The following is a 25,550-nucleotide window of genomic DNA, read 5'->3' as shown; positions in this document are numbered from 1 at the left end:
GAGGGCCATACAGGGCTTTCTGGGATTCGCCAGTTTTTACAGACAGTTCATCCCAAACTTCTCTTCACTGACATCTCCTATCTTTAACCTCACCAAGGGGCATGTACGCCAAGGTGTGGACTCCTGAGGCAGAGTCCGCATTCAATACTCTGAAGAGTGCCTTCATGTCAGCCTCTATCTTCCATCATCCAGACGTCTCTCTACAGTTCTTGTTGGAGGTGGATGCATCCTCTGTCAGTGCTGGTGCACTCCTGTTCAAGAGAGGCTCCAAGGGCAAGTCTAGGGTATGTGGATATTTCTCCAGGGAGGACTTTTGTGCGCATGGCTGACCGAAGGAGGGTCCTCCGCTGGTGACATGCCTCTAGACTGGCAGGTCACGCGGGGATCCGTAAGACCCGGGATTTGATTGCCCATCATTTCTGGTGGCCCACTCTGCCCAAAGTTGTTATGGACTTTGTTTCCTCCTGCTCTGTGTGTGCAGCTAAGAAGGTCGCTCACTCCAGACCCGCTGGTCTGCTCCAGGCATTGCCTGTGCCGGATGTTCCCTGGCAGCATATAGCTATGGACTTTGTTATTGACCTGCCTCTCTCTGCCGGATGCAGTACTGTCTGGGTGGTGGTGGATCGATTTTCGAAAATGGCCCACTTCGTTCCTCTGACCGGTCTTCCATCTGCTCCTTAACTGGCCAAGCTGTTTATCCAACACATCTTCTGCCTGCACGGCTTGCCGCAGCATATTGTGTCTGATCGGGGGGTTCAGTTCACCTCGAGGTTCTGGAGAGCCCTTTGCGGACTTCTACGTGAGAAGTTGGACTTTTCCTCGGCCTACCATCCTCAGTCCAATGGACTCGAGGATCAATCAAATCTTGGAGAACTACCTGCGTCACTTCGTCTCTAGGCAGCATGATGACTGGGTGCAGTTGCTTCCGTGGGCTGAATTCTCCCACAACAATCATACCAGCAAGTCCACTAGGAACACTCCGTTCTTCATAGTCCTTGGCCAACACCCACGAATACCTCTCCCGGTTCCTGATTCATCCAAGGTACCAGCTGCTGACACGGCCTTTAGGGACTTTCTACAGATTTAGCGGCAGACTCGATCCTTCATCCTGCTGGCAGTTGACCGTATGAAACGGAGGGCGGACACAAGGAGAAGACACAAAGGTCTGGCTGTCCTCCAGGAACATTCGACTAAGGGTGCCGTCATGCAAGTTTGCTCCCAGGTTCCTCGGACCATTCGAGATCCTACAACAGATCAACCCTGTAGCCTATAAGCTTTGGCTGCCTACTACCCTCAAGGTCCCCAACTCCTTCCATGTATCCCTCCTGAAGCCAGTGGTCCTGAACCGCTACACCAAGACTCCTAGCCCTGTGGTTGTCGCCAGCGGCCCTTCAGACACCTTTGAGGTTCAAGAGATCCTAGACACCAAAAGATTGAGAGGAAAGACCTTTTATTTGGTGGATTGGAGGGGATTTAGTCCTGAAGAGAGGTCTTGGGAGCCAGAGGAGAACCTCAATGCTCCTGCTCTTCTGAAAAAGTTTCTCTTTCGCTCTGGTCCCAAGAAGAGGGGGCGTAAGAGGGGGGATACTGTAATGTCCGTGGCTGCGGGCTGTCAGCTCCGTTCTCCGCCTGACAGCCGCAGCCACGAGTCGGCAAGCGCTGGCCCCAGCCTCCTCCTCAGGAGAAGCCAGCGCTCGCGTCTACTCACCACAGCCGGACCTCATTCATGAACCTTGACCCGTGAGTACTCTGGACTATAAGAGGGGTCCAGCCCCCTAGTTCTATGCCTGAGCTTTGTTCTGTATTCCTAGTCTGTCTTGCATATGGCCCCCTAGTGTTTCCTGCTCCCAGTGTTCCTGTTCCTGTAATCTATTACTTGTATCCTGATCTAGTGCCGTGCTGCGTTGGATACCACGCCTGTTCTGATTCTCCACACCTGACGTCCACCTGCTGCCAAGTTCCTGCCAAACCTGCCCTGCTACATCTCCGAGCTGCCACAGGTACCCTATACGGACTATAGACTTTTACCTGCATACTGTTGGCCAGCTGCCTTACCGCCAAGATGGTACAGCCCAGTGGGTCCACAGACCCTTCATGACACAGTTGAGGTATCTAGGGCATTTACTAGTGCGACGACAGGCATTGGATACCTGAATAAACAGTTTATTAATTGTAAATATAGAGGGGTGATATATTTAGCTAAATGTACGTGCCCTAATGATTATGTGGGGAAGACTAAAAGAGAGTTCAGGAGACGCATCAGGGATCATTATAATGATATCATAAACAAAAGAGACACTACAATATCAAGACACATTTGTTCGGCACATAGGGTAAACACAAAATCCATCAGATTCCAGGGTATACAACATATTGAACCTAGCCCTAGAGGTGGCAACTGGGATAAATTATTATTACAGACAGAGTCGAGATGGATATACAAGATGAGATCGGTATCTCCAGACGGTGTGAATGAAAATGTGAATTTTGCATGTTTCCTATAGGGATTGGGTTAGACTACGCATATAGAGGGGAGGGGAAGGATGCAATATACGATCCTCGTATAAGATTCTGACTATACTCTGAACAAAAATCTTAACACAGGAACCAATACCCTATACTTAATTGACACTTATATGTTATGTATGTCAGTATATGTCCTTATAAGTAAATGTGTGATGTTCCACGTTTTAACAGCTTATTAAAAGCTAAGTTTTATATTTACTCCTTCTGCAGCTTTATAATATAATCACTATTGACCGCGGCATTTAAGGTGTCAAATGGCAAGATTGGAGGTTTCTCCAATCCTAGCTGTTGCAGCGGATGCCCAGCAGTCAGTAACAGCCAGGCTCCCGCAGTGATCGTGCGAGCACAGCTTCTGTGCCCGCGCGATCAGAAGCATGTATGTGATTGTATGCTAAGCTGTTAATTTAATGAGAGCATTCAAGTTTCGAACTAACTTTCTGTAGACATTAGCAAAACCAATAAATTACTGAATTTTCCATTTTTTGGGGTTGGCCAATCAACACCAGCCAGTCCATACTGAGATGTGCTGGAGATATACTGTACCCAAAGAAATTGAATTGTAGTCTATTCAAAATTACATTTCTCAAGTTTAATATATACAGTGAAGGAAATAAGTATTTGATCCCTTGCTGATTTTGTAAGTTTGCCCACTGTCAAAGACATGAACAGTCTAGAATTTTTAGGCTAGGTTAATTTTACCAGTGAGAGATAGATTATATTTAAAAAAAAACTGAAAAACACATTGTTAAAATTATATATATTTATTTGCATTGTGCACAGAGAAATAAGTATTTGATCCCTTTGGCAAACAAGACTTAATACTTGGTGGCAAAACCCTTGTTGGCAAGCACAGCAGTCAGACGTTTTTTGTAGTTGCACACATGTTAGATGGAATTTTGGCCCACTCCTCTTTGCAGATCATCTGTAAATCATTAAGATTTCGAGGCTGTTGCTTGGCAACTCGGATCTTCAGCTCCCTCCATAAGTTTTCGATGGGATTAAGGTCTGGAGACTGGCTAGGCCACTCCATGACCTTAATGTGCTTCTTTTTGAGCCACTCCTTTGTTGCCTTGGCTGTATGTTTCGGGTCATTGTCGTGCTGGAAGACCCAGCCACGAGCCATTTTTAATGTCCTGGTGGAGGGAAGGAGGTTGTCACTCAGGATTTGCCGGTACATGGCTCCATCCATTCTCCCATTGATGCGGTGAAGTAGTCCTGTGCCCTTAGCAGAGAAACACCCCCAAAACATAATGTTTCCAACTCCATGCTTGACAGTGGGGACGGTGTTCTTTGGGTTATAGGCAGCATTTCTCTTCCTCCAAACACGGCGAGTTGAGTTAATGCCAAAGAGCTCAATTTTAGTCTCATCTGACCACAGCACCTTCTCCCAATCACTCTCAGAATCATCCAGATGTTCATTTGCAAACTTCAGACGGGCCTGTACATGTGCCTTCTTGAGCAGGGGGACCTTGCAGGCACTGCAGGATTTTAATCCATTACGGCGTAATGTGTTACCAATGGTTTTCAAGGCAGCTGTGGTCCCAGCTGCCTTGAGATCATTAACAAGTTCCCCCCGTGTAGTTTTCGGCTGAGCTCTCACCTTCCTCAGGATCAAGGATACCCCACGAGGTGAGATTTTGCATGGAGCCCCAGATCGATGTCGATTGACAGTAATTTTGTATGTCTTCCATTTTCTTACTATTGCACCAACAGTTGTCTCCTTCTCACCCAGCGTCTTACTTATGGTTTTGTAGCCCATTCCAGCCTTGTGCAGGTCTATGATTTTGTCCCTGACATCCTTAGAAAGCTCTTTGGTCTTGCCCATGTTGTAGAGGTTAGAGTCAGACTGATTAATTGAGTCTGTGGACAGGAGTCTTTTATACAGGTGACCATTTAAGACAGCTGTCTTTAATGCAGGCACCAAGTTGATTTGGAGCGTGTAACTGGTCTGGAGGAGGCTGAACTCTTAATGGTTGGTAGGGGATCAAATACTTATTTCTCTGTGCACAATGCAAATAAATATATATAATTTTGACTATGTGATTTTCTGGTTTGTTTTTTTATATAATCTATCTCTCACTGGTAAAATTAACCTAGCCTAAAAATTCTAGACTGTTCATGTCTTTGACAGTGGGCAAACTTACAAAATCAGCAAGGGATCAAATACTTATTTCCTTCACTGTAAGCAATATTCCCAAAGTCTTTGTAGTACAGTGCAGACATGTTTCCGATGCTCCTAAAGAATGTCTGAAAAAAAAATGAGGATATCATCCAGGTAGGCTATTACAAGTTGCCAAAATAAGTTCCTAAAAAGATCATTGATAAAGTGTTAGAAAGCGACTGGAGCATTACAAAGTTCAAAAGACATTAAAAGATACTCAAAGTGTCCAAACTGTCCAAAGTGTCCATTCATCCCAAGGACAGATTAAAACAGGGTTATTTGCTCCTCTTAGATCAAGCTTATTAAATATTTTAGCTGTGCAAAGCCTTTTAAGTAATTCTGGAATTAAAAGGTGAGGATATTGCTTTTTTTTTTTTTATAATTTCTTTGTTTAACTTTTTTAAGGGAGGAGATAGAGAGTACATAATGGAAGGAAAGAGGGCAGGGGGTTACAAAATATACAAATACAGAAAGAAAAACAAACAATTGTCTCTGCTGTTGTTAGTATGAATTAGAAACAGACCTATATAATTCTGTACAAGATTAAAGGATTATATGATATATGTAACTGGCATCAAGTATTCTAAGTTTGAGAAGAAACTGACACCCCACCAATCATAAAAACTTAGTCCAAATTTTGTGCTTTTATCCATCTGCCCTAAATCGTGTAATACTTATCTAGATTGTTCTATTGACCATTTTGTTTCGCTTCGTGTCTGTTCGGCTTTTTCCGGAAATTAATGTATCGGAGTACGGACAGAATAGAATGTCCATGAGCCCATACTCCGATACATCGGCTTTCCGGAAAAAGCCGAACAGACACTAAGCGGCTGAGCGCTCACAAGCGCTTCAGCTGCTTCATTCTAGCGATTGGTAGGGGTCTCAGTGCTCGGACCCCCACCAATCCAAACTTCTGACATGTCACTATGACATGTCAGAAGTCTGCCAAAAGTTGAGCTACACTTTAAACCAAATATGTGACAAATTCCCTGTTTCTTTCTTACAGCTCCAGCATATTGGGTTTTGGTTGGGATCAATTCTGTTCAAGAGCTCTGGTGTCTTATACCAACGTGCAACTAGTTTATAGTTTAGTTCTTGAATTTTTGTAGAACTAGAGGGAGATTGATAATTTTTCTAGATTTGATCAGTCTGTTCCCTGGTGAACGTTTTACCAAGATTTTTTTCCCATTTTGTTATAAATTAGGGTGTTTCTGAATTAGTAATAAGACGTAGGTAAAGTTTTGAAATGTCTTTTTGGGTATAATTCTAGAAGAGTAAAAATTAGTGAATAAATTTACAGTATTTAAGTCTAAGATGTCAGGTGAGAAAAGACTCAGCAATTATGTTCTATTTCCCAACATTAAACGTGAGGTTGGGGATTATACTTTTCATTTGTTTAACCCCTTAATGACCAGCCTATTTTAGACCTTAATGACCAGGCTATTTTTTACGTTTTTCCATCGTCGCATTCCAAAAGCTAGAACTTTTTTATTTTTGCGTCGACATAGCTGTATAAGGTTTTGTTTTTTGCGGTACAAGTTGTATTTTTTAATAGCACCATTTTCAGGTACATATTATTTATTGATTAACTTTTATTAACTTTTTTTGGGGGGGAGATAGAAAAAAATCAGAAATTTTGCCACACGTTTTCGCGTCTTAAATCTACGCCGTTTACCGTGTGATATAAATAACACAATAACTTTATTCAGCGGGTTGTTACGATTGCAACGATACCAAATTTGTATAGTTTTTGTATGTTTTACTACTTTTACACATTAAAAACGCTTTTTTTTTTTTCAAAATTATATGTTTCTGTGTCCCCATATTTGATGAGCCGTAATGGTTTTATTTTTTCGCCGATGCAGTTGTATGAGGGCTTTTTTTTTGCGAGAAGACTTAGTTTTTATTGGTACCATTTTGGAGTAGATGCGACTTTTTGATCACTTTTTAATCACATTTTTTTAAAGTCAGGATTCACAGAAAACAGCAATTTTTCCGTCGTGTTTGAGTTAATTTTTTACGGCTTTCACCGTGTGGGTTAAGTAATGTAATAGATTTATAGTCGGGGTCATTACGGATGCGGTGATACCAAATATATGTAACTTTTTAACTTTATTTTGTTTTTTTACTACTAAAGCAATTTGTAAGGGGAAAAAGTGTGTTTTTCATTTTTTTTTATTAACTTTCTTACAATTTTTTTTACTTTTTTACTAGTCCCACTAGGGGACTTCACTATGCGATCCTCCGATCGCCATTATAATACACTGCAATACTTTTGTATTGCAGTGTATTACTGCCTGTCTGTTTAAAATGGACAGGCATCTGCTAGGACATGCCTCTGACATAGCCTAGAAGGTATTCACTACAGGCAGACCTGGGGGCATTTATTAGGCCCCCGGCTGCCATTGGAGACACAGACACTCGGCGATCTTATCGCCAGGTGTCAGTGGGATGAGAGGGAGCTCCCACCCTCTCTCCAAAACCACTCGGATGCAGTGCTCGCTATTGAGCACCTCATCTGAGGGGTTAAACGGGTGAAATCGATACGAATATCGATCTCACCCAGCAGAGCAGGGACGCTCACAGCCCTCAGCTACCTCTGGCAGCTGAGAGCAGGGAGATTTGACAGCTCCCTGCTCTGTTTACTTATTCTGATGCCGCGACGTAAAAAGTCTATGGCATCGGAATAAGACCCGTTAGTGACCGACGTAAAAAGACTATGGGCCGGTCACTAAGGGGTTAAATGTAATCACAGCTTTGTTATGAATAAAATTGCTTACTGGAAGTAATGCTTCCCTTAAGTTCCTAGATAATTCCTTCCCGTAATGCTTCCCTTTAGTTTTTTGAATTTGTTAGGTATCAAGAAAAAGATAGGGGTATGAATGCATGTACTAGGTAAAAATTGGTGTCTTTTGTTTAGTTTGTGCCAGATTCTGACAGTTTGTTTAGGTAAAGGATTGAGGAATATTTAAATTTATCATAAGATGTCGGCCATAAAAGTTCTTCAATATTCGTTTTTAAGAGATATAATTAAAGTTCTACCCAGAGTTTCCGTTTAACCCTTTCAAGACTGAGCCTGTTTTGGCCTTAATGACGAAGCCGATTTTTCAAATCTGACATGTGCCACTTTTGGTGGTAATAACTTTGGAATGCTTTTACCTATCCAAGCGATTCTGAGAAATTTTTTTTTCTCATGAGATGTTGTACTTTATGTTAGTGAAAAAAATTGGTAGATAAATTCAATATTTATTTGTAAAAACCACCAAGATTTGGAGAAAATTTTAAAAAATTATCATTTTTCTAAATTTAAATGTATTATCTTGTAAAACAGATAGTAATACCACACAAAATAGTTACTAGTTTACATTTCCCATATGTCTACTTTATGTTTGCATCATTTTTTGAATATTCTTTTATTTTTCTAGGACGTTACAAGGCTTAGAACTTTAGCAGCAATTTCTCATATTTTCAAGAAAATTTCAAAAGGCTATTTTTTCAGGGACCAGTTCAGTTCTGAAGTGTCTTTGAGGGCCTTATATATTAGAAAGTCCCCATAAATCACCCTATTTTGAAAACTGCATCCCTCAAAGTATTCAAAACAGCAGTCAGAAAGTGTTTTAATCCTTTAGCCGTTTCACAGGAATTAAAGCAAAGTAGAGGTGAAATTTACAAATTTCTTTTTTTTTTGCCATAATTCATTTGTAATACATTTTTTTTTCTGTACCACAGAAGGTTTTACCCGAGAAATGCAACTCAATATTTATTGCCCATATTCTCTAGTTTTTAGAAATATCCCACTTGTGGCCCTAGTATGCTACTGGATTGAAACACAGGCCTCAGAAGCAAAAGAGCACCTAGTGGATTTTAGGGCCTCCTTTTTTTAGAATATATTTTAGGTACCATGTTAGGTTTGAAGAGGTCTTGTGGTGCCAAAACAGTGGAAACCTCCCAATAGTGACCCTGTTTTGCAAACTACACCCATCAAGGAATTTATCTAGGGTTGTAGTTAGCATTTTGACCGAACAGTTTTATTGCTACATTTATTTGAATTAGTATGTGAAGATGAAAATCTACTTTTTTGTCTGAAAAACTTTAATTTTTTAAATTTTTACAAGGAATAAAGGTGAAAAAACACACGAAAATATGTAAAGCAATTTCTCCCGATTATAGTAATACCCCATATGTGGTAATAAACTGCTGTTTGGACCCACAGCAGGGCTCAGAAGAGAAGGAGCACCATTTGGATTTTGGATTTCTGATTTTGCTGGAATCGTTTTCAGTGCTGTGTCACGTTTGCAATGTACTGGAGTGACCAAAACAATGGAAACTCCCCAAAAGTGACCCCATTTGGGAAACTACACCCCTCAAGGAATTTTTCTAAGGGGAAAGTTAGCATTTTGACACCACAGTTGTTTTGCTGAATTCATTGGAATTAGTCTGTAAAGGTAAAAATCTACTTTATTTCTGAAAAAACTTAGACATTTTTAATTTTTACAAGGAATAAAGGAGAAAATGCACCCCAACATTTGTAAAACAATTTCTCCCGATTATGGAAATATGCTATATGTGGTAATAAACTGCTGTTTGGACCCACAGCGGGGCTTAGAAGGGAAGGAGCTCTATTTGGCTTTTGGAGCTCAAATTTAGCTGAAATGGTTTTCGGGGTGCCATGTAGCATTTGCAAAGCCACACTATTTGGGAAACTACACCACTTAAGAAATCGATCTAGGGGTATAGTGAGCATTTAGACCCCACAGGTCTTTTGCAGAATTTATTAGAATTAGGCCGTGAAAATGAATATCAACATTATTTCCACTAAATATGTTGAATTTTTTCAATTTCACAAAGGATAAAGGAGGAAAAAGCACCCCAACATTTGTAAAGCAATTTCTCCCGAGTACGGCAATACCCCACATGTGGTCATAAATGTTTTTTCATTACAAAAAAATTAACCCTTTCCAGACTGATCCATTTTTGCTTTTTCTTTTTGTTTTTCCCTCCCTGCTTTCCAAGAGCCATAACTTTTTTATATTTCCGTCAATAGAGTGGTGTGAGGGATTATTTTTTGCGGAACAAGCTGTAGTTTTTATTGGTACCATTTTTTGGCACATACAACATTTTGAGCACTTTTTATTACATTTTTTGGTAGGGACAAAGTGATCAAAAAGCAGCGATTTTGCCGTTTTAAAGTCTTTATTTTTCACGGCGTTCACCGTGCGAGTTAAAAAAGCTGTATTGTAATAGTTTGGACTTTTATAGACACAGCTATACCTATTTTGTGGATTTATTATTTTTTGACATTACTTTAGAGAAAAAATGTGAAAAGGTTTGTTTTTTTTGGACTTTAAATATTTATTTCATTTTTTTCACTAATAATAATAATTTACTTTTGTTATTACACATTTTATTAGTCCCCCTAGGGGACTCGAACCAGCAATCATTAGATCACTTGTACAATACACTGCAATACTAATGTATTGCAGTATATTGTCATTTTTACAGGCTCCTGTAACAGCTTGATTGCTTTTCCTGTCCGTTAGTCCCGGGTGTCAGCTGTAATACACAGCCGACACCCGCAGCGTATGGCGCGGGCTCAGCACGGGAGCCTGCTCCATACATCACTCCCACACCACGACATGCTATTAAGTCGTGGTGTGCAAAGGGGTTAATGCGCAATTAATGGGGTGGAGTGAAAATTAAAATTTTCCGCCGATATGCCATTTAGTACACTATATGTTATGCCCACTTTGTGCCACTGAAGAAAAATACCTCATAAAATATTAACCGGGTTCTCCCGGTTATGGCGATGCCATATCTGTGGATGTAAACAGCTGTTTGGGCACGCTGTAGGGCTCAGAAAGGAGGGACAGCCATTTGGCTTTTGGAGTGCATATTTAGCTTGGTAGTATTTCTGTTTGGCGTTTTGCTGCTATTTCAGTTTATAATGTGGGGGCATTAAGCTGTCCGGAGTACATCAGGGTATAATAAGAGGGTATAATACTGGGGTAAATAAATAATAATCCTCAGATATGTGGCCAGTGTCGCACTGATAAATGGTGCCCAATCTTCTCCACTTTTGGAACACTGCACATTTTGCATCGCTATATTCTGAGAGCCAGAACTTTTTTCTTTTTTCTTCGCCAGAGCTGTGTGAGGGCTTATTTGTTGTAGGACAATCTGTAGTTTTCATTGGTACATGCAATTTTTTTGATCACTTTTTATTCCATTTTTTGGCAAGCAAAGTGACCAAAAACGATCAATTCTGACAATGTTTTTTTTTAATAATTTTTTTTACGATGTTCACCCTGGGCTATAAATTACCATTTTACTTTATTCGGCGGGTCGGTACGATTACGGCGATACCATATGTATATAGTTTTTTTTATGTTTTGCAGCGTTTGCGCAATAAAATCACTTATTTATAAAATAATTAATTTTTTGTGTCACCGTATTCTAATAGTCATAACTTTTTTATTTTTCAGTCAAAAAAGCTGTGTAAGGGCTTGTTTTTTTGCGAGACGGGTTGTAGTTTTTATTGGTACAATATTGGCGTACATGCGACTTTTTGATCACTTTTTATTGTATATTTTGGGAAGGGTGGTGACCAAAAAATAGTGATTCTAGCGTTGTTTTTTTTTTGCGGTGTTAATTGTGCGGGAAAAATAATATTAGAGTTTTATAGTTGGGGTCATTATGAACGCGGTGATACCAAATATGTGTACTTTTTTAACGTGTTAATTTTTTCCTATAATAAAAGACTTATAGGGAAAAAAGCATTTTTTGTTTATGTAACTTATAACTTTTATTTTTACACTTTTTTAAACCATTTTTATTATCTTTTTTTTACTTGTCCCACTAGGGGACATTTAGACTTGCAGCTCAGATCGCTGCTAGTCCTACGGAGTGTAATGTGTTCTGTCATTGTAACGGGACAGTCAGTCAAGCGCCATCTTGAAGATCCGAATCAGGTTAGGGGGGCGGATGGGGGGGGTTGATCGGGGGTGTAACAGGGGGGTGCTGGCCCTTATTTAGACCATTTCTCTCTTCTCTCACAGAATATATTCTGTGAGAGAAGAGAGAGAACGGACTGTCGCTGTTCTTACAGCGATCGCCGTTATTCGTTGAAATGACGGCGATCATGTGACCCTCGGTCTGTGCTCCGAGGCCTCAGCTACCTCCGTAGCTGAGTGCACAGAGTTTAAGCACCTCCCGGGGACGCTATCTTATGCCAAAGTGCCGCCGTGAAAAGGCGGCGCTCTGGCATAAGTACCCTTAATGGTCGCCGTGAAAACACGTATAAGCGGTCATTAAGGGTTTAATATAATTTTTTCATTCAATAAATCCAGAAAGTGTATAGCATCCCTGTAGTTTTCCAGGTCTGGTAGGCCTATTCCGCCTGCTTTTTTGTTTTTAATGAGCGTTGAGAATTTAAATATTTATCCTTTAGATTGCCATACAAATTTTGTTATTGTAGCGTCCATGGCCGCGGGCTGTCAGGTTTACTCACCTCCCGACGCCCGCAGCCATGGATCTGTGAGCGCTGGTCCCCATCTCCTTCCTAGGAGACGCCAGCGCTCACTTCCGCTCCGTTCGGCTGTGTCCCGTAGGGTGCGCGCGCACGCTCGTGCCCGGCCTTAAAGGGCCAGCGCGCGCAAATTAGAGGAAGTCATCATCATCAACTGCCACGATTTCCTGGTCTATAAGAAGGCCCCTGGCCTTCTAATCCTTGCCTGGGCATTGTTAGTTTTCCCAGTCTGTCTTGCAAATGGTCCCTTAGTGTTTCCCGTTCCTGTTGTTACCCGTGCCTTGTTCCCGTTCCTGTTTCCCGTGCTTTGCCTTAGTATCAAGTCGTGCCACGTCCTGTGTCATCTGCCACGTCCAGAGGAATCTGCCACATCCTGTGTCATCTGCCACGTCCGGAGGAATCTGCTACGTCCTGTGTCATCTGCCACGTCCGGAGGAATCCGCCACGTCCTGTGTCATCTGCCTCATCCGGAGGAATCTGCCATGTCTGGCGCAACTTGCGGCTCCTGAGCCATCCGCCACGTTTGGCGCTGTCTGCTGCAACCATCTCCATCTGTGCCAGAGCTTCGGTCACTGTCCGGACTATCCAGGTACCCTTGTGCGGGACATTGTATTTCTGGGGTTTCCTGTGGTTTGGCCAGCTGCCTTCCCGCTACGGCGGTACGGCCTAGTGGGTCCACTACCCGCGCCGTGACAGTTCGCTCAGGCCATGGACCCCGCTGGTCAACCTGGGACTTTGACGACACAAGCCATGCTGGCCGAGATGGAGGATCTCCAGTCACGACAAGACCATCTCCTCCTGTCGGTGAATGCCATAGCCCATCGATTGCTCGCTCCAACCACAGTCGTCCCCGCACCTCTCCCTGCGGTTCCTCCTGCTACACTTCCTGTCTGTACCGGTACCAACCCCCTGTGTTTCTTGCCGCTACCTCCACGCTATGACGAAGATCCGAGGTCCTGCAGGGGATTTTTGAATCAGTGCCTGATCCATTTCAGACTTCATGCCAGGTCCTTCTGTTCGGATAACGTCAGGATCGCCTTCATCATCTCTCTCCTTACTGGCAAAGCCCTGGCATGGGCTAATCCTCTGTGGGAACATCAGGGACCAGAGACCCGGGACTTGCAGTGCTTCTTACAGACCTTCCGCTCGATCTTTGAGGAACCTGGGAGAGTTTCTTCGGCTGCTGCATAACCCTACACCAGGGAAACCTCTCCGTGGGCGAGTATGCCATCCAGTTCCGTATCCTGGCTGCTGAATTGACCTGGAACAACGAGGCTTTGGTGGCTACATTCTGGCAGGGACTGTCTTCAGGGATCAAGGACGAGCTGGCTGCTCGCAATCTGCCATCTACCCTGCACGATCTTATCCTACTCGCCTCCCGTGTCGACATGAGGATCCGGGAACGTTCCCAAGAGGTTCTCTGGGAGAGAGTACTTCCTGGGCTGGATTCTGCTGTCCCGCAATCCCCCTCAGTCGTCCCACCAGAGGATCCGATGCAGGGTAATTATGTCAAATTGTCTACCCAGGAGAAACAACGCAGACGCACTTCTGGACTTTGTTTGTATTGCGTCCGTGGAGGCCATGTTGTGCGTCTGTGTCCCCAGAGGCCGGAGAGACCCCATTGCCTAGGATTGGTTGGAGAGACAACCCTAGGTGGAACGGAATCTAACAGAGCATTCGGTTCCAAATTGACTATTCCTGTGACCCTGGTATCCGGCGAGAGGACGCATCAAGTTTCTGCCTATCTTGACTCTGGCTCTGCTGCAAACTTCATCCAGAAAGAGCTTGTGGATCATCTTCAGTTGCCCACAGTTCCCCTTGAGACATCTTTGGCTGTTGCCTCAGTTAATGGACTGCCTCTGCCTGATCCCATCATCTCTAAAACCAAGCCATTGAAGCTCCAGGTTGGAGTACTTCATTCTGAATTTATTTATTTCCTTGTTTTGCCCAAGGCCATCAATCCTGTTCTGCTGGGCCTGCCTTGGCTTCGACTACATGCCCCAGTCCTGGACTGGAATTCTGGAGAGGTTCTCCAATGGGGCTCCAAGTGCCATGGTCGTTGTCTGTTGCAGATCCATCCTGTCAAGCCTACTCTGCCTCAGTCGTTGGCTCAATATGCAGATGTTTTCATCAAAAGGGAGGCTGAGACGCTGCCTCTACATCAGACCTATGACTGCCCCATATAACTGGTTCCTAATGCCTCTCTCCCCCGTGGACGGGTATATCCTCTCTCCTTGCCTGAGTCTTTATTTATGTCGGCCTATATCAAGGAGAATCTGGAGAGGGGTTTTATACGAAAATCTTCCTCCCCGGCCGGGGCTGGATTCTTCTTCGTTAAAAAGAAGGATGGATCCCTTCGTCCCTGCATTGACTACCGGGGCATCAACCTGATCACAGTCAAGAACAAATACCCGTTGCCACTCATCTCTGAGCTGTTTGATTGCATACGAGGGGCCAAAAATTTTTCTAAGCTAGACCTGCGTGGGGCTTACAATCTAGTCCGGATTCGCCGGGGTGATGAATGGAAGACGGCATTTAACACCCGGGACGGGCACTACGAATACCTAGTGATGCCCTTCGGACTGTGTAACGCTCCCGTAGTGTTTCAGGAGTTCGTTAACGATATCTTCCGGGATCTACTCTATGTCTGTGTTGTTGCTTATCTCGATGATATTTTGATTTTCTCCCCAGATCCGACGACTCATCGGAGGCATGTCCGTCAGGTTCTACTACGATTGAGGGAGAATCATTTATACGCCAAGTTGGAGAAGTGCGTCTTTGAGAAGAGTTCTCTGCCCTTCCTGGGCTACATCATCTCGGATCAGGGCCTCAAGATGGATCCTAAGAAAGTGAAGGCTGTCCTGGAGTCGCCACGTCCCCAAGGCTTAAGGGCCATACAGCGGTTCCTGGGATTCTCCAATTTCTACCGCCAGTTTAATCCTAATTTCTCTTCTCTGACGTCTCCCATCTCGTCCCTTACCAAGAAGGGTGTGAACGCCAAAGTGTGAACTCCAGAGGCAGAGTCCGCATTTATTAGCCTCAAGAGAGCCTTCACCTCAGCCTCGATCCTCCATCATCATGACATATCTTGGCAGTTCTTCCTCTGTTGGTGCAGGTGCACTTCTGTTCCAGAGGAGCTCCAAAGGAAAGGCAGTAGTATGTGGCTACTACGCTAGACTGTTTTCTTCTGCTGAGCACAATTACTCCATTGGAGATCGGGAGCTGCTGGCCATCAAATTGGCTCTGGAGGAGTGGAGACATCTTCTGGAGGGCACTGCTCACGCCATCCTGATCTTCACCGACCACAAGAACCTTACTTACCTTCAGTCCGCTCAAAGACTTAATCCTCGTCAAGCCAGGTGGTCGCTGTTCTTCACCCGTTTTCTGTTTGTGCTCCACTACCATCCCGCGGACAAGAATGTGAGGGCCGATGCCCTGTCCAGATCGTTTGAGACGGAAGACACGGTGGAGTCCCTTCAGACCATCATAGACCCGTCCTGCATTGTCACTGCTAATCCTCTGCAGGTTAGAGACATCCCTCCTGGGAGGACTTTTGTTCGGTTGGCAGACAGGAGAAGAATTCTCCACTGGGGACATAGTTCTAAACTTGCTGGGCACGCTGGTGTCCGTAAAACCCGAGATCTGATTGCTCGTCACTTTTGGTGGCCCACGCTACCTAAAGATGTTCTGGACTTTGTCTCTTCTTGCACGGTGTGTGCCTCTAACAAAGTGACTCACTCCAAGCCTGCCGGCCTGCTTCAACCTCTGCCTGTACCCAATGCCCCCTGGCAGCACATTGCGATGGACTTCATCACAGACCTTCCCCCCTCAGCAGGATGCAACACCATCTGGGTGGTGGTGGACCGGTTCTCTAAGATGGCTAATTTTATCCCGCTGACCGGCCTACCTTCTGCTCCTCGTCTGGCGAGTCTCTTTATTCTACACATCTTCCGCTTGCATCGCCATCGTGTCAGATCGTGGTGTTCAGTTTACCTCTAAGTTCTGGAGAGCCCTCTGTAAACTCCTGGATGTGAGTTTGGACTTTTCCTCTGCCTATCACCCCCAGTCCAATGGGCAAGTAGAGAGGATCAACCAGAACATGGACAATTATCTCCGCCACTTCATCTCTTCACAGCACGATAACTGGGTACAGCTTCTTCCATGGGCCGAGTTTTCTTACAACAACCACACAAGTGAGTCCACCACTTCCACTCCGTTTCACATCGTGTACAGTCAACATCCCAGAGTCCCTCTTCCTGTATCAACTTCATCTCAGGTACCCGCTGCTGACTCTGCATATGGGGACTTCCTGCAAATCTAGCAACAGACCCGGTCCTCTATTTTGCTGGCGGTAGATCGCATGAAGCGAAAGGCAGATACTAAGAGAAGAGAGCCACCTCAGTATCTTCCTGGGACTAAAGTCTGGCTGTCCTCTCGGAACATTCGCTTGAGGGTGCCTTTATACAAGTTTGCTCCCAGGTTCCTTGGTCCTTTCGAGATCCTGCAACAAATCAACCCTGTCTCCTATAAGCTGCGGCTGCCTCCTACCCTCAGAATCCCTAACTCCTTCCATGTGTCCCTCCTGAAACCAGTGGTCCTGAACCACTACAGCAAGACTTCTAGTTCCACAGTTGCTACCAGCGGCCCTTCTGATGTATTCGAGGTAAAGGAGATCCTAGACTGCAAAAGGGTAGGAGGAAGGACTTTCTATTTGGTGGACTGGAGATGGTTTGGTCCTGAGGAGAGGTCCTGGGAGCCAGAGGAGAACCTCAGCGCTCCTGCTCTTATTAAAAAGTTCCTCTCTCACTCTGGCCCCAAGAAGAGGGGGCGTAAGAGGGGGGATACTGTAGCGTCCATGGCCGCGGGCCGTCGGGTTTACTCACCTCCCGACGCCCGCAGCCATGGATCTGTGAGCGCTGGTCCCCATCTCCTTCCTAGGAGACGCCAGCGCTCACTACCGCTCTGTTCGGCTGTGTCCCGTAGGGTGCGCGCGCGCGCTCGTGCCCGGTCTTAAAGGGCCAGCGCGCGCAATTTAGAGGAAGTCATCATCATCAACTGCCACGATTTCCTGGTCTATAAGAAGGCCCTGGCCTTCTAATCCTTGCCTGAGCGTTGTTAGTTTTCCCAGTCTGTCTTGCAAATGGTCCCTTAGTGTTTCTCGTTCCTGTTGTTACCTGTGCCTTGTTCCCGTTCCTGTTTCCCGTGCTTTGCCTTAGTATCAAGTCATGCCACGTCCTGTGTCATCTGCCACGTCCAGAGGAATCTGCCCCATCCTGTGTCATCTGCCACGTCCGGAGGAATCTGCCACGTCCTGTGTCATCTGCCACGTCCGGAGGAATCCACCACGTCCTGTGTCATCTGCCTCGTCCGGAGGAATCCGCCACGTCTGGCGCAACTTGCGGCTCCTGTGCCATCCGCCACGTTTGGCGCTGTCTGCTGCAACCATCTCCATCTGTGCCAGAGCTTCGGTCACCGTCCGGACTATCCAGGTACCCTTGTGCGGGACATTGTATTTCTGGGGTTTCCTGTGGTTTGGCCAGCTGCCTTCCCGGTATGGCGGTACGGCCCAGTGGGTCCACTACCCGCGCCGTGACAGTTATAATCTTTTTGAGTTTATTAACAAATGTCAGAGGCACCACAATTGGTAAAACTTGCAGTAGGTAAAGTATTTTTGGTAATATTACAATTTTTATGATATTATTTCTCCCAAACCATGAGATCGGCAAAGTATTAAATTTCTCTAAGTCTGCTTCTATTTTAGTCAGTATTGCCTTATAATTCAACTCGATAATATCTTTAAAAGAATTGTTAATCTTTATTCCTAAAAAGGTGAAATGTACGCAATTATTTTTAAAGGAAAATTTTTAAGTCAATTCCTCCCACGTTTTGGGGTCTATGTTTACATTTAATAATTCTAATTTTGTTGTATTTAGTTTAAAGTTTGAGATTTGTCCAAATATTTTAAATATCCATGTAGTAAGGCTTTAATTGTCTTTCTTTGGTTTGAAAGAATTATTAGCATGTCGTCTGAGAATGCAGCAATCTTTTGTTCTAATTTATTAAATGAAAGACCAGTGATTTCCTTGTTTTCTCTTATCATTTGGACTAGAACTTCCATGGTCATTATAAATAGTAATGGAGATAAAGGATAACTGTCATAATGCGGGGTGTGGACCCACTGGGCCGTACCGCGTAGCGGGGTGGCAGCTGGCCAAACAGGTAAGTACAGAGTTCAAATAGTTCAGCGAGGGTACCTGAGGCAATCGTAGGCAGTAACGAGGCAGGCACGTGAAGGACCAGGCGGCGGGAAGACGTCAGGAGAGGCATAGCAAGTCAAGCGAGACTGTAGCACAGCACGGCAACAGCACTAGAACTGGGTAGCAAGGAAACAGGATACGGGATACAGGAACAAGGTACATTGGGAAACTGGAAGACACTGGGAGACCATAAGCACGACAAACTAAGGGTAACAAATAATGTTCTGGCAAGGGGCAAGAGGGCAGAGCCCTTTTTATAGCCCAGGGCATCCTGGGCTAGATTTGCAGACTTCCTGCAAAATGCGCGCACTGGCCCTTTAAGACCGTGTACGCGCGGGCGTGCGCGCCCGCCGGAGACACTCAAAGTCCGGAAGTGAGTGCTGGCGCCTCACAGGAGGACGACGCTGCAGGGAGGTAAGATGTCCATGGCCACGGCCATCGAGGTTAACGGCAGAATGACAGACCGTGGCCATAGACGTTATAGTATAGACGCCATAGACGTTATAGTATAGACGCCCCCTCTTCTTGGGACCAGAGCGGGAGAGAAACTTCCTCACGAGGACAGGAGCATCGATGTTCTCCTCTGGCTCCCAAGACCTCTCTTCTGGGCCGAACCCCCTCCAATCCTCTAAATAAAATGTCCTTCCTCCCACCTTCTTGGTAGCTAGAATCTCTGTTACTTCGAAAGTCCCCGATAAGCCGCCAGGGACCACTGTGTAACTAGGAGTCCTTGAGTAGCGGTTCAGGACCATAGGTTTCAGCAGGGAGACGTGGAAGGAGTTAGGAATCCTGAGGGTAGGGGGGAGCCGCAGCTTGTAGGTTGATCTGTAGCAGGATTTAGAAGGGTCCGAGGAACCTAGGGGCAAATTTGCACGACAGCACTTTCAGCCGGATATTCCTAGAAGACAACCAGACTTTAGTCCCTGGAAGGAACTGCGGAGGTGCCCGACTTCTTGTATCTGCCTTTCTCTTCATGCGGCCCACCGCCAACAGGATTGAAGGTCGGGTCTGTTGCCAAATCTGTAGAAAGTCCCTGAAGGTCGAGTCGGCTGCAGGAACCTGGGACATAGTAGACACAGGAAGAGGTATACGAGGATGCTGACTGTAGACGATGAAGAATGGACTGGAAGTGGTCGACTCACTGGTGTAGTTGTTATAAGAGAACTCTGCCCATGGGAGCAACTGCACCCAATCATCATGGCGCCTGGAAACAAAGTGACGTAGATAGTTCTCCATAATCTGGTTAACTCTCTCGACTTACCCATTGGACTGGGGATGATAGGCCGAAGAGAAGTCCAATTGTACACCGAGGAGGCCGCAGGGTGCTCTCCAAAACTTTGAGGTGAACTGGACCCCTCAGTCCAAGAAAATATGCAGGGCAAGCCGTGCAGATGAAAGATGTGTTGTATGAAGAGGTCAGCCAATCGCGTAGCAGACGGCAGGGCGGTCAAGGGAATGATGTGAGCCATCTTGGAAAATCGATCCACCACCACCCAGATCACACTGCAACTCGCAGAAGAAGGAAAATCCGTGACAAAGTCCATAGCGACATGTTGCCAGGGGGCAATGGGCACAGGCAGTGGTTGGAGCAGACCAGCAGGTCTGGAGTGAGCAACTTTATTTGCTGCGCATACCGTGCATGAGGAGACAAAGTCCATAACGTCTTTTTTACACCGAGGAGGCCGCAGGGTGCTCTCCAAAACTTTGAGGTGAACTGGACACCTCAGTCCAAGAAAATATGCAGGGCAAGCCGTGCAGACGAAAGATGTGTTGTATGAAGAGGTCAGCCAATCGCGTAGCAGACGGCAGGGCGGTCAAGGGAATGATGTGAGCCATCTTGGAAAATCGATCCACCACCACCCAGATCACACTGCAACTCGCAGAAGAAGGAAGATCCGTGACAAAGTCCATAGCGACATGTTGCACAGGCAGTGGTTGGAGCAGGCCAGCAGGTCTGGAGTGAGCAATTTTATTTGCTGCGCATACCGTGCATGAGGAGACAAAGTCCATAACGTCTTTGGGTAGCGTAGGCCACCAGAACTGACGGGTGATTAGATCTTGGGTCTTACGAGCACCCGCGTGACCTGCCAGCTTAGAACTGTGACCCCAGCTAAGAATTCTTCCTCGGTCAGCCAGACGTACAAAAGTCCTACCCGGAGGAATGTCTCTAACTTGCAGGGGATTCACAGAAAAGATGCAGGATGGGTCAATGATATTCTGTGGGGATTCCATGGCGTCCTCAGTTTCAAAATATCTGGACAAGGCGTCGGCACTCACATTCTTGTCGGCCGGTCGGTAGGGGAGTTCAAACCGGAACCGAGCAAAGAACAACGACCACCTGGCTTGACGAGGATTCAACCGCTGGGCCGTCTGTAGGTAGGTCAAATTCTTGTGATCCGTGAAGATCTTGATAGGATGAACCGCGCCCTCCAGTAGATGTCTCCACTCCAGCATAGCCAACTTGATGGCCAGTAACTCCCGGTCCCCAATCGAGTAATTGCGCTCTGCGGAAGAAAACCGCTTAGAATAGTAGCCACATACCACAGCCTTGCCTTTCGATCCTCTCTGGAACAACAGTGCACCAGCACCAACCGAGGAAGCGTCCACCTCTAATGAAAACTGTAGGGATACATCAGGATGGTGCAGAATGGAGGCAGACGTGAAGGCTTTTTTTAAGGATTCAAATGTGGCCTCAGCCTCCGGAGTCCACATCTTGGCATTCCTACCCTTCTTAGTGAGGGTGGAGATAGGAGCAGTCAACGATGAGAAGTTGGAGATGAACAGTCGGTAGAAGTTGGCGAATCCTAGGAAGCGTTGTATGGCTCTTAAGCCTCGGGGGCGTTGCCACTCCAGAACAGCCTTTACCTTCTGGGGGTCCATCTTGAGGCCCTGATCGGAGATAATATAGCCCAGGAAGGATAGAGACTTCTTCTCAAATACATATTTCTCCAACTTGGCATAAAGGCGATTCTCTCTTAGACGGAGCAACACCTGGCGGACATGACTTAGATCAGTTACTGGATCTGGGGAAAAAATCAAAATGTCATTGAGATACACCACAACACAAACATAAAGGAGATGACGAAAAATGTCATTGACAAATTCTTAAAATACTGCGGGGCGTTACACAGGCCGAAGGGCATAACTAAGTATTCGTAGTGCCCATCATGAGTATTAAAAGCAGTCTTCCATTCATCAGCTCGACGAATCCGAATCAGATTGTAGGCACCCCGCAGGTCCAGTTTAGAAAAAAAATTCGCCCCCCCCCGTATGCGATCAAACAGTTCAAAAATCAAAGTCAGAGGGTACCTGTTCTTCACCGTTATCTGGTTTAGGCCTCGGTAGTCAATGCAAGGTCGTAACGATCCATCTTTTTTTTTAACAAAGAAGGACCCTTCTCCAAGTTCTCCTTAATGTAGGCTGACATGGACTGGGTCTCTGGCAAGGAGAGAGGGTACACTCTGCCATGAGGAGGAGACAATTTAGGAACCAGGTCGATCGGACAGTCATATGCCTGATGTAGCGGCAAGGTCTCAGCCTCCTTTTTGTTGAAGACATCGGAGAACATGGAGAAACAAGAAGGCAACCCTGTCAAAGACTGAAGAGGGGCAGGCTGTGGCGACTGGATATGGCCCAGACAGCGGTCAAGACACTTCGGACCCCACTGGAGGACCTCTCCAGAGTTCCAATCCAGGACGGGGCATGCAGACGGAGCCAAGGCAAACCCAGCAGCACGGGGTTGACGGCCTTGGACAGGACGAACAGGGAGATGAGTTCAGCATGAAGGGCTCCTACTTGTAGTCTCAACGGCTTGGTTACGGACACAACTGGGTCAGGCAATGGCAGTCCATCCACCGAGGCAACGATCAACGGCCTTTCAAGAGGGATAGTAGGCAACAGAAGGAGATCCACAAGGTCCTGGCAGATGAAGTTGGCTGCAGAGCCGGAGTCCAGATAGACAGAGACCGGATGGGACCTCTCGCCAGCAATGATGGTTACGGGAATGAATAGTTTGGAAGAGAGTTCTTGATTCAATGTGTTGACGCCCAGGGTTGTCTCTCCAACCAAACCTAGGCGCTGGGGTTTTTTGGCTTGTGAGGACACAGATGCACAAAATGGCCAGCGAGGCCGCAATATAAGCAAAGTCTAGAGGTGCGCCTGCGGTCTACTTGCATCGGGACCTCGGCAAAGCAATAAAAGCAGGCAAGAGGGGTTGCTGAAAGTTGGACGCCAGTCTAGGGCGCCGACGCTCCTGACGAATCTCGTGATATCTCTCCCTCAGCCTTATGTCTACCCGAGTGGCAAGCAGAATCAAGTCGTCCAAGGCAGGAGGCAGGTCTCGAGCGGCCAGTTCATCCTTGATCTCGGACGACAGGCCATGTCAATAGGATGCCACCAAGGCTTCATTGTTCCAGGATAGCTCTCCTGCCAGAGTCCGGAACTGGATCGTATACTCGCCCACAGAGGTGTCCTCTTGGCGAATGTTGAAGATGGCAGTGGCTGCCGATGAGACTTGCCCAGACTCCTCAAAAACAGTTCGAAATATTCGCATGAACCCCTGGAAATCTTGGGTCTCGGGTCCCTGACGTTCCCAGATAGGATTAGTCCATGCCAGGGCCTTGCCAGTCAGGAGGGATATGATGAATGCGATCTTGGCTCCGTCCGACGGAAATGCTTGAGAGTGCAGGGTAAAATGAATGTGGCATTGGTTCAGAAACCCCCGACAAACACTGGCGTCTCCATCGAACTGAGAGGGCAATGGCAGCGAGAACCGAGGATCCGGACAGGAACTGCCAGGAGGAGCAACAGGAGGATCGGCTTGAAGGACTTGCATAGAGGCAGGAAGACAAGCAACTAGCGTCCCTAGCTGCTGCGCCATAGAGTCCACTGCCACAAGGAGCTGATCCTGCCTAGCTCGGAGATCCAGCAGGTCCGCTTGCATGGCTTGGGAGGGTGCCAAGCCCTTGAATTGACCAGCAGAGTCCATGGCCAGAGCGTACTGTCACGATGCGGGGTGTGGACCCACTGGGCCGTACCGCGTAGCGGGATGGCAGTTGGCCAAACTGGTAAGTACAGAGTTCAAATAGTTCAGCGAGGGTACCTGAGGCAATCGTAGGCAGTAACGAGGCAGGCACATCCAGGACCAGGCGGCGGGAAGACGTCGGGAGAAGCGTAGCAAATCAAGCGAGACTGTAGCACAGCACGGAAACAGCACTAGATCTGGGTAGCACGGAAACAGGATAAGGGATACAGGAACAAGGTACACTGGGAATCTGGAAGACACTGGGAGACCATAAGCACGACAAACTAAGGGGAACAAACAATGCTCTGGCAAGGGGTAAGAGGGCAGAACCCTTTTTATAGCCCAGGGCATCCTGGGCTAGATTTGTAGACTTCCTGCAAAATGCGCGCACTGGCCCTTTAAGACAGTGCACGCGCGGGCGCGCCCGCTGGAGACACTCGAAGTCCGGAAGTGAGTGTCGACACCTCACAGTGGGACGACGCTGCAGGGAGGTAAGATGTCCATGGCCACGGCCGTCGAGGTTAACGGCAGAACGACGGACCATGGCCATAGACGTTACAATAACTCTGTCTTGTACCATTTTTTATTTCAAAATTATGCAAAAAACTCAGCATTTATTTTGATTTTTGCAGATGGATTTTTATATAGAGCCATAATTTTATCTACAAACATTAGTAGTAGCCCAAATTTCTGTAGTGTCAGTTTGATAAAAAGCCAGTCTAATCTATCGAAAGCCTTTTCGGCGTCGGCGGTGAGTAGAGCTAGAGGGATATTTTTATAATCTGTGCGACTTGAATTACATTCAGAATTCTGACTATTTCTTTTGCTTCTCTACCTGGTGTCAAGCCTACTTGTTCTAGGATAATTATGTTTGGTACGAAATTTGTAAATCTATTAGCTGTTGTTTTTGCAAATGGTTTGATGTGATTATTTATTAGGGTATGTTCACACGAGGGCGTCCGTAACGGCTGAAATTACGGGGATGTTTCAGCCTGAAAATATCCCCATAATTTCAGCCGTAACGGCATGTGCAGGCGCTTGGACGCCGCGTCCATTACGGACGTAATTGGCGCTGCTATTCATTGGAGTCAATGCTTTCAATGGGCAGATGTTTGTCAGCGCTATTGAGGCGCTATTTTCGGACGTAATTCGGGGCAAAAACGCCCGAATTACGTCCGTAATTAGTGCGTGTGAACATACCCTTAAAGAGATGGGTCTGTAATTTCCACAAATAGTGTGGTCTTTCTCTTCTTTAGGAATTAAGGTGATGTGTGCAGTTAAGGACTCTTTACAGAAAAGGTTGTGTAAGTCTATTGTGTTGAAGTATTGTGTTAGGAAGGAAGATAGAGTTTCACTAAATATTTTATAGTATGACATACAAAACCCATCAGGTCCCGGGCTCTTGCCTTTTGGGCTAGTATTAATAGTGTTGTCTATTTCTTGTTTTGAGATGGGTAAAGTTAGCGTTTGACTCTGAGCTTCTGAGATGTAAGGAAGTGTTATTTTGTCTAGTAGTTTATTAATCGCTTCGGTTTTTTTAGTCAATGTTTGGTCATTGAGAAGTTATATACCTCTGAGTAAAAGGAACAAAATTCCTTGGCTATTTCTTCAGTAGCGTAATGAAGTTTCGTTTGTTTTGGGTATAAAGGTGTTTGAGTGTTGTTTTTTAATTAGATTGGCTAATTTATTTCCCATTTATCTGCATTCACGTACATTTAAGATTTTGCAAAGTTAATTTTTTTTCTGCATTATAGTTCAGTAAGTCTTTCAGTTCTGTTCTGAGTTTAACCTTTTCATGCCGACAATCTGTAGATTCACGTCCTATTCGCATATACCCCATGCAGATAGGACGTGAATCTGCAAACCTCTGCTTTTGCCAGCATAGAGCTGGAGAGATCGCTCTGACATCGGTGGTGTCAGTGTCCGCGGCTCCCCAGCAACCTGTTTTCTGACAGCTGAACCGATTGGTTCAGCTACAGAGAATATTATCACTATTTTTGATTGTTTCCCGACCGCCCACAGTAAATTCATGTCGGCGCGTGCTGGGCTCTGTGCAGC

The 25,550-nt window shown here is 45.8% G+C and overlaps 1 protein-coding gene across 1 annotated transcript in view; it reads left to right on the top strand.

Annotated features, from left to right (window-relative positions):
- The window catches only part of LOC142682168 (transcription factor ETV7-like), a 66,971-nt gene that overhangs the window by 23,614 nt on the left and 17,807 nt on the right, over window positions 1-25,550 (top strand). The window lies entirely within an intron of this gene.

The sequence above is a fragment of the Rhinoderma darwinii genome (assembly GCF_050947455.1).
Source record: "Rhinoderma darwinii isolate aRhiDar2 chromosome 2 unlocalized genomic scaffold, aRhiDar2.hap1 SUPER_2_unloc_9, whole genome shotgun sequence".
NCBI classification, from domain to species: Eukaryota; Metazoa; Chordata; class Amphibia; order Anura; family Rhinodermatidae; genus Rhinoderma; species Rhinoderma darwinii.
The sequence above is the reverse complement of the archived record's forward strand: the minus strand, read 5'-3'. Positions and strand labels throughout refer to the sequence as shown.